The sequence below is a fragment of the Thunnus thynnus genome, chromosome 4 (genome assembly GCF_963924715.1).
Source record: "Thunnus thynnus chromosome 4, fThuThy2.1, whole genome shotgun sequence".
Taxonomy (NCBI): domain Eukaryota; kingdom Metazoa; phylum Chordata; class Actinopteri; order Scombriformes; family Scombridae; genus Thunnus; species Thunnus thynnus.
Window position 1 is genome coordinate 30,416,957 of NC_089520.1, and position 13,569 is coordinate 30,430,525.

The 13,569-nt window shown below is 40.3% G+C and overlaps 1 protein-coding gene across 11 annotated transcripts in view; it reads right to left on the reverse strand.

Moving 5' to 3' along the window:
• The window catches only part of foxp1b (forkhead box P1b), a 159,448-nt gene that overhangs the window by 95,233 nt on the left and 50,646 nt on the right, over positions 1 to 13,569 (reverse strand). For all 11 annotated transcript variants that reach the window (XM_067588292.1, XM_067588286.1, XM_067588289.1 and 8 more), the window contains one exon: positions 9,900 to 9,966. The gene's annotated coding sequence lies outside the window, so the exon portion shown is untranslated. The remainder of the gene's footprint in view (positions 1 to 9,899; positions 9,967 to 13,569) is intronic.

Consider the following 13,569-nt stretch of genomic DNA (forward strand, 5'->3'; position numbering starts at 1 on the left):
AACAGCCTTTATGCGTGTGTCACAGGGGGAAAGGTCAGAGGAAAAAAGAGAAGAAAAAAAAGGAAAATGTGCCAGTATTGGCCCTGCTGCACCTGTATACATTTACAGTGTTTACACATCTTTGGTTGTAAATATGTTTACAAGAAAACCTGCTGCCCTTCTCAGAAACTGACCTTGAAGCCAGTAAACAACCCTTTCACAAAGTTCATTAACGTCAAAGAGGGTACAGTCTTTCCCCTCAGATGGAAAAAAACAAAAGGTCACTGCCATTAGCTTATCAACAAGGTATAACTGCAATGAAGTAGTCCTGAACAAATACTAAAGAAATAATAAACAGTATGTTTGTTTTAGCTATGGATAAAACTAGATGTATAACATAATAACTGAATTTTATCATTATCATTACAACATCATGTGCTAAAAATGCCAATTGACAGTTAATCATTTGACCACTTCCTTATAGCTCTGTGAGAGTATGCTTAGTCACATGAAACCATGGAATTTAAATCTTTTCCAGGAATTCAGAAAGGGAAGAAGCTAGTTTTACTGTGAAAGTCCGTGCATATTATTAACATATTGAGGTTTTCACATCAGCTTGGATGAAGAACCGAATCAGAGGACTGTAGCATTTTTTTTAAAATCAGATCATAAGAGTTTCATCGGTAAGCAAGCAACATAAACACATGACTGCATAACACCACCGAGAACGAGTATCTTTCAACTACACAAATGATAACCTATAATTATAAAGAATAACCTTTTATTTGCTTGTATTTATTTGAAACTGTTAAAATAAGAATTGTTTTACATTTAGTGCATCATTTGGCAAAGGGGAGAAGTAAAATGCATGAATCTAAAGGTCAGTGTTAAGAACATATCACATGACGTCTGTTTGATCCTGGCCCAAGTATTTTCCCAAGGATTCACTGGCTCTGTACTGTGTAAATCACGCAGTATGACCTTCTACATTCCTCATGCTCTGTCCTCCCATTCATCCACAGGCACAGATAATACTGGGCAAATATCATAAACGTGAGGATTTTAGGATTGAGGTGAGGCTGCCATCATCTTCCACCAACTGGGGAAAAGAAAGCCCATGCATCTGAAAGAACCCTATTTCCACCTACTGCCAGACTAACCTGCAGTGAGGTTGCCTGCCCCTAATGCCTAAAAGCCTATATGCTGAGAATCCACGGAGAATACTCTCAGATGATTAATAAGTGGAGTAACGTCCACTTTTTGGATTTTGGTGATATTTTACCAGGATTTTCCTTTGATAAACACTGCTAATGCAAAACCATCCACTTCTGCTTGTTTCAAACAAACTACAGCTGCTGCAGCAACAGAAAATCTTCTGTGGACTTTATAGGTTAAAGGGGACCTATTATGCTAATTTTTAGCTCTATATTTTTATTCTGGGACTCCACTAGAGTAGCTTTGCATGGTTTACAGTTCAAGAACTCCTTATTTATCTTATACTGGCCCTTTATACAGCCCCTCAGTTCAGCCTCTGTCTCTAACAGGCAGTCTTAGCTCCTGTCTCTTTAAGGCCCCCCCTCCTGATGAGCCCTCTCTGTTCTGATTGGCTAGCTTTTCGGAAGCTTTCCAAGGGGCAGCTGTATCAGAGTTTTGTTAAGTTACTGCTGATGAAAACTTTTCCTGCTTTTGCTGCTTCATATTAAAAGTTTTTAAATGACTAAATAACGGGAGACTTGAAATGAAACATGTTCCTTCCTGAATTAGCAGAGCTTTATTAGCGGTGCTAAAAACCAGTCGACACAACAAGACATGAAGATATTTGGAGCTCTTTGTTCAGCGGATCAATTAGAAATAATGCAGTAAGGAATTGTACAAACAGCCACGGTGATGATGATGTTTGATGAAGAGCTGCAGATGACCAGCACACATCCAACAGATAAACTACTTATTTTACTTTGTCCTGATGAGTAATGGAAAAACACTCACAGCGTGCTAACTTGACTCGAGTCATGACTACCTCCAAAACAATGGAAAAATAGCATAATGTTAGCGGGGCAGTGAACTTGCACGCTGTTCGCGGAGCAGATGTCCATATAAAGAAATCCATCACAAGCCGACGTCGGCTCGGGCTTCAAGTAGAAAAAACAAGTGTTCAGAACAGTCTGAAGCCTGAGCTTTTTGCCCATTACTTCTACATACGTTTACCTCATTTTTTGACACTTAAGCAACGTTTAATATGACCATCTGTTTAATACTACATCATTGTAACATTATATATATGACTGAAAATAAGGAAAAGCATAATAAGTCCCCTTTAAATAACTATTTCATTCAATCTGCAATAAGACATTTCACAATAAACATGTATTTATAAGAATGACTGATGCTTCAGCAAACTTCTAAACAATTAAAATAGAAAAAGCCACAGCCTCCAGAATGCTACAATTCTTCTGCAGTATCCCAGGGTTTTCTGAGTTTGTGTGGTGAGATGATTTCATCCAAGTATCATAAAGGGTCTCTGAGCATCGCCAAGATGTTTCCAGTTCAAACGCAGCATCGGCTTTGGGCCAGGGCATGACCTGCAGCTGAACTGGCCTCTGCTTGGCCACAGGGAGGGGGGCAACAGCCACTCCAAACACATCATCCCACCCCCTGATAAATAACTTAACACAGCAAACAGAGGCCCATCATTCAACCTACACATAGCTAACACCAGGACAGGGACAGAGATCGATGGAGAGATACAGACAAATAAAGAAAGACAGAGGGAAGGCAAGTAAGACAAGATGAGAGGGGACAGAGAAGGAGAGAGGTGGGGGTACATTGTGAGGGCATCTAACAGTGGAGAGTAGATAAATATCACACGGGAGCCTGAGCCAAGCAGTGTGGAAGGCCAAGTACTGTAAGACTGTGAAAGCCAGGCTATTTTGCCGAGCTGTGACATTTGTTTCTTATTGTCTAAGTGGCAGCTGAAAGCGTCTCCCTGCGAGGGCCCCTCGGCTTTGCTCTGGCCGGCTTTGACAGGGAGGTAACCATATTAGGACGTGTATGGTAAAGTAAACAATAACATAGTTGCAATGAGATGGAAATTTTTCAGCTAATGGTGTTTGTCATTCCTGTTTTCAGTGCACTGAGCAGCCCTGTTTTTTCTAGCCAGCCAGAGAGACTTTGTTTATGAAAACAACGCAGGAGCCAAGGCTAAAACCAGTGCAAAAAAAAGAAAAACTGTAAATAAATACCAGTTTAAAAAATGCCTCCACCTTTTTAATTTGATTACATAAATAAATCCACACTGCAGTAGAAATAGCCTTTCACATCACGTCCCTCACAGGCCATGTCCACACTAAGGTGGCTAAATTTGAAAACGTATATTTTCCTCTCCGGTTTGGCCTTCCCTCAACACCAACTTTTGACACATGCAAACTATACTCTTTGAAAACACTGTTTCCATAAAACTGGAAACATTGGTCTTGCATTGAAAGCTGGTACAATCACTATTATATTTGTTCAGTTGTCTGAGAAAAAGAAACAGAAAGATATGTCGATGAGAACATCAAAATGATGTGTGCTGGACTGAAACACAGTAGAAGGGACATGGAGAGCAGGAGGGTGCAGAACATAATGACGGATATCATTTCAAATTTTTGAATGACGGCAGCCATGTGACACCTCCAAAATGACACGTGCCGTTTTTCTAAAGAAGTGTCAGTGTGTCCGTGTTTCATGTTGTCTTAACACAAGCAGCTGAACTTTATCTCAGTAAAATAAAATTGAAAATAATCAAAAGTTATGATTTACGGCCCAGTCACACAAGAATTTAAAACAACAAAATTTCACAGCAAAATAAATTACAATGGAATCACTGCAATCAGTGGATTTGCTAGCTAGGGCAAAGTACCAGTAAAGCCATGTCCAGTTTTTTTTTTGTTTCAAATTCAACTTTGACATGTGTATTTGTGCCGTTACCAATAACAAACCGCCCTGTCCATGCTGAGAGTCAGAGGCTCCAAAATGGAGGAAGCTATTCACTTTTATTTGATCTTCCTCTGTAAGAGTATAAACTAAACAAAACAGGAATGGTTTGCTGACTGAACAGCCGTCTATTGAATAAACTGTGTGACCTTAGCATCCATTCTAAATACAGTTAGCAAGATAGTTAGTTCGGACAGCTTCTTCCTCATTCAGAAACTCTTTATTGGATGAAATGATGTACAATCCTAGAAATGGAAAGAAGTTCTGAAAACTATTGTGACTGACTAGCCCTAGCTGGTGGCTAGTGTGTTAGTGGTTGGCTCGCCAGGTTCAGGAGTTTACCAGCTAGCTTACCAAGTAGCCCTGCAAGTAGTAATACCCCTCCAGTCAACGTCTCCTTCCAAGCGCGTAGGAAAACCTAAAGTGGCTGCAAAACTCGCAAAAAACGGCAAAAGGCCCTCTCTAGAGCCAGTGTTTGGTTTGTCTGTTCTGGGCTACTGTAGAAACATGATGGTGCAACATGGCGGGCTCCATGGAAGAGGAGCCGCTCCCTATGTAGATATAAAGGGCTCATTCTAAGGTAATGAAAACACAATGATTCTTATTTTCAGGTGATTATACACTAATGAAAACATATTCCATTTGTGACAATATTTCTGACAATGGATCACCCTAAATCTTACACACTGGTCCTTTAAATGGTCTCAGGAAAAAGGTTCCATTTTTCCCGTTTCATTCAGATTCAGTATTCAAAATACTTTGACATTCTCCAGACAGTCCAATAAGCAAATGAGTGGGAACGTAACTGTTAACAATATATGATGTGAATCAGAGCAGTCGGAAAACTTGTGGGTTTCTAAAATAAATGTGATACTATTTGATATGCCTAGTCTAAAAGGCTCCATTTCTCACTAATTTCAACAGCATGTTAAGCTATTTAAAGGAACTGAAGCTCTCATTTTTCTTTATGTTTCACTGGTCAATTATTTTCCTCCCCTGTTCTCTCCCTTTTCTTTGGCTCTGGTTACCACGCTATCTTTTCTAGGTTAAGAAAAGGCATAAAGGCATGTTTTTTTATACAAGAGTGGAAAACAAATACATTATCCAGCCCTTCTGAATAATATCCTGTTGCTGACTCACTGGTCAACCCTTCAAAAAAAAGCTTAACTTCTGCATGAATTTAAAAAGGGAAAATCTTTGGCTACCAAGATACAAAGCTCAAAATGTGTCAATGTTCACATGCAGTTCTATAGACATACAGTACATACAGTACAGTCAACTATAAGTAGAGGCAGACGCACGAGTCCTCCTCTTCTGTACTCTCCACATGTTGACTTTCTTTGTTTAGTTTTTACCCACCTCACTCCAGCTCTCTCTCTCAGCCTCATTCCTAATCTCACACCAAAAATGCAAGCTGTTTATTTGCGTAGGGCTGAAGCCATTCCATTAAGTAGCCCCACCAGGTGCTTTATCCCTAAAAGGGATTTGTTTTCTAAAATAAACGGAGAAAGTAAAGGACTGCCAAAGTGATATTTACCATGACATGAAGTGATTGCAACAAAGTCAAAACTATCCAAATAAGAATCACTGCGGCTTGCGAGAACTTTTTTGAATTTCCTTACATAGTCATAGACCTTCACTAGTCACAGTAGAAACCATAAACAAGTTTCTTGTTGTGTTTCTATGTGTCATAATAAATAAATGTTAAAGTTTGGTTTAGGGGAGCAGCCAGGGTATGTACATATTTTAAGTCATATTTTATATCCCACCAGTTACACTGTACTGTTTGTTGCTGTAAAGGCAGACTGGCAGATGCTGGCCCAGGTTATCACAAAAAAAAACTCTGGATAGTCATTTTACTCAGGAGACAACAAATCAATACACGTTATTAGTTCTATTTCACTTTTCTGAAGCAGAGACACAAGGCCAAAGATAAATCTCTGTTGAAAAAGAAAAAAAAAACACCTTTTGACACTTTTTCTCACTTTTGTGATTTCCTTTTCATCTTGCTAGAAGACAACTCATCTGCAGATAGAATTTGCTTACTTCTGTCGCCTCAGTCAATCTCGCACAAAGACTCTGTCACGTTAGCCGTCTGCACCTGGTAGCGGGCTGACATTATCAAAGCTCCTCACGCTCCTAGGCAGCCCAGAGTTTATACATCCGTCAATATGTTTCAGACCAAAAGAAGACATGTCTGTTTGATGCTGATAGAAAAATAGATTGAAACTTGCCAAATGCATTTTCCCCAAAAAGATATTTTAAGTAGCTTCAAGATAACACATCTGTGATAACATTATCAGTACAACTCTTTCTACCTCACAACACAAGATAACTCACATGAAAGTTGTAGGAGATGCAAGAGGATATAAGACTGTTGCTCTATTGTGTGACATACTGTATTCAGCATAAGGCATGCATTTAACTCCACAACTTGTTTAGCCAGACAATGAAGAGGAGGGCTATCTGCCAGAGTGTATTCTGATAACAGCTGATGTGGCCATGGGAGCAGAGCATCAGATAGGGAAAACAGACGGCGGCCAGGTGAGGGTGTTTAGAAGGCTTTGACACATCCTGTGATCTCAATCAACAGGAAAAGGCAGAGGCATGCCATCGCTTTATGTTTCTGCCTTGTTTGCCATTGTGACGTCTTTGTAGGGCCGATAATTTTTCATTTTCACGCTGCCTTGCATCTATTCTGCCTGTCAATGTTTTTAACTACAGCAGCCAAGCTCAGAGAGTAGATTACGGTACTTACAGTGCATGAAAAACACAGCAACAAAACTGCGAGTGACAGAAGCGTTTAACTTTCTTGCTAGAAATCTCCCCCATGTGGCACTTTCGCTACAGAGAGTTGTTTATTATGTTCCAAGCTAGGCATAAGCGATTAAAGGAGCTCTTAAGAATCAAAGTGTTATAAATGCATGGAAACACAGCCGGCTGTAAATGCCACAGAATTAGAAGCTTACCAAGCCTAATACTAATACATGGCAATTTTCAGCTTGATGCTGATATAAAGAAATTACTTTTTTAAAGTAAGCAATAAATGCAGTCAAGGGAACTATTACAGAGGCCCTATTTTCATCCCCGCATAAATCTGCACACAACCTTTCTGTGGGTCCAACTCATGAATCCACTTGTTTATTCTTAACACATCCATAAAAAGTGGATTAAACAAAGCAACCTCAACAGCTAAAACTAAGGCAATACAACCAAAGCATTTACAGCAAAGCAAGAATTACAAGAAACTGAGTGTTTGCATGATGTGTTTTTCTCTCCCCTACGTGAATTCATGAAATTCAAATGAAGTCCAACATGAGACGATAAAATTTTGAAGCCCTCAAAACAGAGAAACATATTTCAGGCATCTGACGTCTCTCCTAAGCAGAAGCCCTTTTTCTGGAAAGTTGAATGTCATTAGGTCTGAATAAATTGGTCAAAAAAAGCAGGCCAGCACACATCATAGGAAGCACTATCGCATATATATGTCCATATGATGGTAAGTGTTCATTTTCAGCAGCAAGACATCAAAAAGATATCAAATCTTTGGTAAGACTGCTTTAATATTGTTCCTGAATTCCAAATTCTTATTTTTAAAATTTCAAACATTATGTTTGGTGCAAATGTTCACATACATGAACACCATACATGCTTTCTCTTCCTCTCTCTCTCTCTCTCTCTCTCTCTCTCTCTCTCTCTCTCTCTCTCTGTCTCTCTCACCCCCCCCCCAACACACACACACACACACACACACACACACACACACACACACACACACACTGTATTAGAGTCTATTGCACTTTAAAAGAGCTTTAAACACCAACACATACTAATCCCATAAGCTGCCACAGGGATTTCTGCATTAGTGGTCCAATCAAAATCACATTGGAAAGTTGTGTCAATAACTAGGCTGATTTTTGCCACATTAACATTAATTACACAACCATTTGGTAAATTTCAAGGCTCATCTTACATCTGGAGCAGGCAGCTGAGGGGCCTGGTGGGGACCTGACTATGCAGAGAATGCACTCCAGATAAACAGCAACATGAATCCTCCAATTAAATTTTCTCCAAGTCTGTTTTCCAAATGTCGGGTGACTGCTTAAATCAAATAAAAAAGGAGCATGTACTGTGGTTATGTAGGCTTCCTCTTACAATGCAGAGGAATATAACTAGTCTCACAGAAATCCTGCAGCTTTTGCTACCTGTAACAACAGCTACAGCTGCTTTTGCCAAACTCCATAGAGAAGCAGCTCAACAGGATTTAAGGCTAATATTTCAATTTGCCAAACATTAGATCAATATTGGCATTGGCTAGTCAGTGTAATCCACCCTTCATAGAAAGGATACAATGTAGGAATTAACCCTTTTGGGTTAAATGTGGAGTTGGCATCTTTTCATAATTTTCGCAGCATGAAAATGTTAAAATTTAGCATTTTGTTTAAACTTGACATGAAAACTAAATATCAAGTTATGGAAATAAGGATATGGAAACAATTCGATGGAAATAAGAGTATTTCCACAAGAAAAATATATAAATAATATGTAAAATATTCAGTAGCTGTCTTATCTTTCATAATTTTACTAATGTGTATGTGAGGATACACTCCATGGTGAGGCAGCTATATATTTTAGTAATTATCAAACTAAAGGACCAGTGTGTAGGATTTAATGGCACGTAGTGTTGAGGTTGCAGAGTGCAACCAACTGAACACCCCCCCCCAAAGTGACCACGAAACTCGCAAAAAACGCGAAAGGCCCTCTCTAGAGTGTAAGGTGTAAACCAGTGTTTGGTTTGTCTATTCTGGGCTACTGTAGAAACGTGGCAGTGAAACATAGCAGGCTCCATAGAAGAGAATCTGCTCTCTATATAGATATAAAGGGCTCATTCTAAGGTACCAAAAACACAATGATTCTAATTTTCAGGTGATTATACACTAATTAAAACATACTTATGAATATTATATTCCATTTTTGGCAAGTCCGTTCCGCTAGATGCCACTAAATTCTACACATTGCACCTTTAACTCAACTCAGTGCCAATGCCAAAAACAAATACCATAGTTACACTCAAATTTTTTGGTTCAGGACAGCTTTCTTGCTCTGCGAATAGCCACAAACAAAACAGCACTGCTCAGCTGTACTGTCTTTATTTGTCAGATTATGTCCTACCTATCTACCTACAAGTCACAACATGTTGGTGGTGTCGATGGAGGGAGAGACAGTGAGTGAGAGACAGAGAAGAAATAATAAAGATAACCAGAAGTGAGTGAAAAAAAGATGACGGTGAGGCTGAAGCTGTTAGAGACAAAAAACAGACACACTCCTCCTCTGAAGCCCAGAGCTCCCGAAGTGTTAACACCCCCCACACCACCACCACCAAATAGTCCTACTCCGCCCCACTGGATCACTCCAGCCAAAAGTTCACATCCTGGGGGCCCCAAACCTTCTCTGATAGGAGTAGGGGTGTGAGGAGCAAACAGGAGATATCAACCAGAATGGCTGAGATACCAAAGATAACAAGACTGAGTGCAGTAAATCTCTTCTTGTTTGGTAAACATGGCATTACCATATTTCAGCTTTCCCGACAAATGTCAACATGCACAAACAGTTATCTCCACTGTAAGCAGCCGTCATCCTGCCCTCATTTTCTTACATGACTACAAGTCCTTCAATAGTGCAACTAATTCAACCCAATTTAGTCCTTCGGGGGGGACTGTCCCTTTAGTGCTCACCATGCTCGTCTCAGATCAGCAACTTCTCAACCCACTGACAGAGTGCACCTGTCGAGCCCCCCCCCACCCCTCCCCCCCAACTCTCCTGCCCCGCATATACACACTCAACATACATTATACAAACAAGACAACCACACTGCATTCAGTTAATTATTAAGCCAATTCAATACAGCATTCGCACACATGGAGTCTGGTGAATGATTGTGTGTTTACCTTCTACAAGGACTTGCTTATTTAAAGCAATCTTCAGTTCCAGCGGTGGTAAAACAGCCTCCTCGCCCTGCGAACACAAGATGAAGAATTATTTACAGTTCTGAAAAAATTACCACTGCTTGTCATCAGCACCCACAAGACAATTTACAAAAAAAACCCCAAAAGAGTGCATGGGTGTAAACTGCCAATGCTACCTATAACAACTTGCCCACCGGTTGCTACTGCTATTGATTAGAATTGATGATGTGCACAAACAGTCTTATACTGTACGTGTTCTGAGAAATCATCAGAAAGAAATCAATTCTCTACATTCCTGTGCTGTTTGCTTCCCTTTGTTTGTAAGAAAAGTACCAGTCAGTGTACCTGCTGTGGCTGCTACAGCCGCGTAGCCACCATTTCAGCACCTTTCGTTTATCCTCCTGTGACTACTATTGTCACCGCCTCACACATCGTTGCATTTCCATCTGTCTGTTAACTACAACTACACCCACTGATGATAAATGAACAATGGGGCTGTCTGATGTGACTGAATGGTTTATTTGCAAGACAAAAACTTTTCATATTACTGACAGTAGATGCCCTCCTTGGCCTCCCCCTGGTGGTGAGCGCACTGTACCTGTACCTGGTCTGCCCTGACTCAACTCCCCTGGGTGGCCCTGATCTGCATGCACACAGCTTTCCTAACTGAGCACTCAACCCAGGCAAGGAAAGATGAAAAAAAAAAGAGAAGGAAACAAAATCTTATTTTTATGGTAAACTGAGAAGTGACTGTGGGGCAATATCCCAGGTGCATTTGAATAAAAGCATTAAAGCATATCCAAATATGAAAGGGAAAAAAAAAAGCTCCAACTCCCTCTCCCACTGTTCTTTTTTGCCGTTTACATTTGGCAGTCAAAACTGTGGCCAGGCGTTTGTGCAAGTGTTTATCTAAAGCTGACTGAGCATAGATAAAAACACAGCGGCCCAACTTGCCCAGTTTCAGCATTAATTATGTGTTAAATGCCCTTGTTGAAAATGCGAGTCAACATGCAGCTCGCTCTGAACTCTACTGAGGGTTGAACAATCATCGAAAATGGACCATTCCCACACAACTACCCTATTATTGTGATTCATTACACTTCAATTAACATATCATCAATGGAATCGTAAATCAATGGCGAGTGGTGACAAATGACAGATATTTTCAGTTTCAAACTACTAAACATCATTAATTCCCATCACCTGAAAGAGCCCCGGGAGCTAAATGAGTTTACCCAATGCATAACATCCATTTAGATAAATGTTCCATCATTATAATGATGGAAAATTTGTATTGGAGAAAAAAGGCAACAACGGGATCCTGATAGCAGCTGTACGCCTTTTCTCCTTGTAATATAATGCCCATCTTGTAATACCTAAACAGATAATTGTCTCCATTTCAAACAGCACAAGGCTGTAATATTGCCATTTAGAACAGTGGGGGTGCGGAGAACGTAGGGTGAGGATAAACAAGCACATGCTGCTTCGCCCGGTTGGGAAAACCGAGCCCATCACACACTCCCACATTGAGATTTTAGGGAATAGAACAACTCCTGGTTGAGATAATTACCCACCTAGGTGGGTTATGTGCATGCTCAGTAAGAGGCCTAAGCTGAGAATATGAATCAAAATGCAACAATTTCAAAAGACAAAGGAAACTGAGGAGCATTTTGCAAGCTTCTCTTGTAAAGTCTTGGGAGCATGTTGTGGGAGTGCTGTGTTAAACAAAGTGGAAAATGGGACAACAAAGACTTTCTTTTGACAAAGAAATATCTCATAGTAGCTACAAGACTCTTGTGTTCAATAGATACCATGATCATTAACCTGGTGCCTTTAGAGGATCAGATGATCCAAATAAATGTTTCCATTCCCTATGCAAATACTACAGGCTTCATTGTGGTCGTGGGAGAAAAAAACATGCAAACACTCTATTTTCAGAGGAAATGGACAATCAGAAGGGTTTTTTGCTATGGTAATGAACTGCTGTGGTTACATCTGAGTGCGAACAAAGACTCATTTTATTCTGTCCACAAACCTGTGAAGTGGACTTTCCTATTTGTGAGGAGGTCACGGCTTCACAATATGCTCTCTAGTCCCAGGTATGTTATCAGTGCCTTTGGCTTTGTTGTAAGATTGCATGTTCAAAATATGAATTAATACCCCTCCACTGAAACGCACCCAATCCCAACAAAAGGCCTGCATTCACTGTGGACAGCTCTTCAGCTCCTCTAATGGACAGGCTCTCCTCTCTCTTCACACTGTGCAGACAAAAAGATGAGGGCCCATGAATATTTACCACTAAGTAAAGTTATTCCATTAATTACTCAAAGCATGCTTAATACTGTATCTGTGGCTACTTCTGTGGCAGCTTGTTAATGAACCTTCACACATCATTACCATATTAATTAATGCTCAACTCAATGGTTGTCAATAGGAGGCTGCCAGAGTTGTCTCGTGGTTCTTTACAGCCCATCCGGGATGCTTCGATCACTTAGCATCAGCATCTGAATAAATCTACAGTATCAATTTATCACGCCAGGGGCTTGTGGTGTGTTTCAATAGAACAAAAAAAGTAGTGACACTGGTTCACCACTCCTCAAGGCTGGTGGATCCGTATTAAGAGCATTGTGTAAATAAGAAGAGGGCGTAGGAGAGTTTTACTTGTGTAGAGTCAGTGATAACTATATACAGGGTCACTGGTGTTTGTTTTTAGGGTGTGTGCAGGAGATTTTCCAAGTCACTGTCTGTGCTCTGAAACACAGGAAAATCTAAAGCATGACTCACTTCTCAACAAACGCAGCTGCTTACTGTATGATCTGATCTGCAAAAAGGGCTGACTGCACACTATTTTCTCCCTCTTTCCTTTTGTGCTTTTATTAAGAAGGACTGATTAAATGAAAAACATGGCTTAGACTCGTAAAGACAAAAAAGGCAGCATTTGAAAAAGTGAAAAAACAAGCATTGTTTTTTTCTTTTTGATGTGATTGGCAGGATCCTGGCATTATATTGTAACACCCACACAGACTGTAAACAACAGCACTTTCTGACACGCAAACAGACTCAAAACCCACCAATTAAACCCGACTTCAATCCAGCCAGCCCTTATTCTGGATGCTTTTTTTCAGATTCTTTTTTTTCTAAGCTTAAAAGGCAACAGTGCAGTCTGGTGAATGTCAGGCCTGTCTGATCCCCCAGATTCTTTGGACCTGCCCTCACGTTTTGCTGAGCTAAGAACAAAGTACACAGAGTGCACACAGAGAGCTTTGCTGCCTTAATACCAAGGAAGTGGAATTTCACTCCTAACCCAAAACAAACAAAGCCACGCATTTCTTTACACTATTTAAATGAGCTCACTGAATACAAAAAGTCTTATCGAGTGGATACCCAATGCACACTACTTTGTGTCTTCAGAAATTCTAAACTATTGATCCATGAGGCAAACCATCAGATAACTACACTTTGTTTTATTTTGTCTGCTGAGAAGTCACAGCTGGGGCAGCTCAGGATCCTCACAGTTGAAAAGGTCTCACACTTGCACATGAAATTAGATCAGCGCAGTCAAAAAGTTCAACCCTCATCACGCGTGTACAGTACAGCACACCGAGGGCTAACGTGCGGTGAACATTATGCAATCCTGTTTTTTATAACCAAC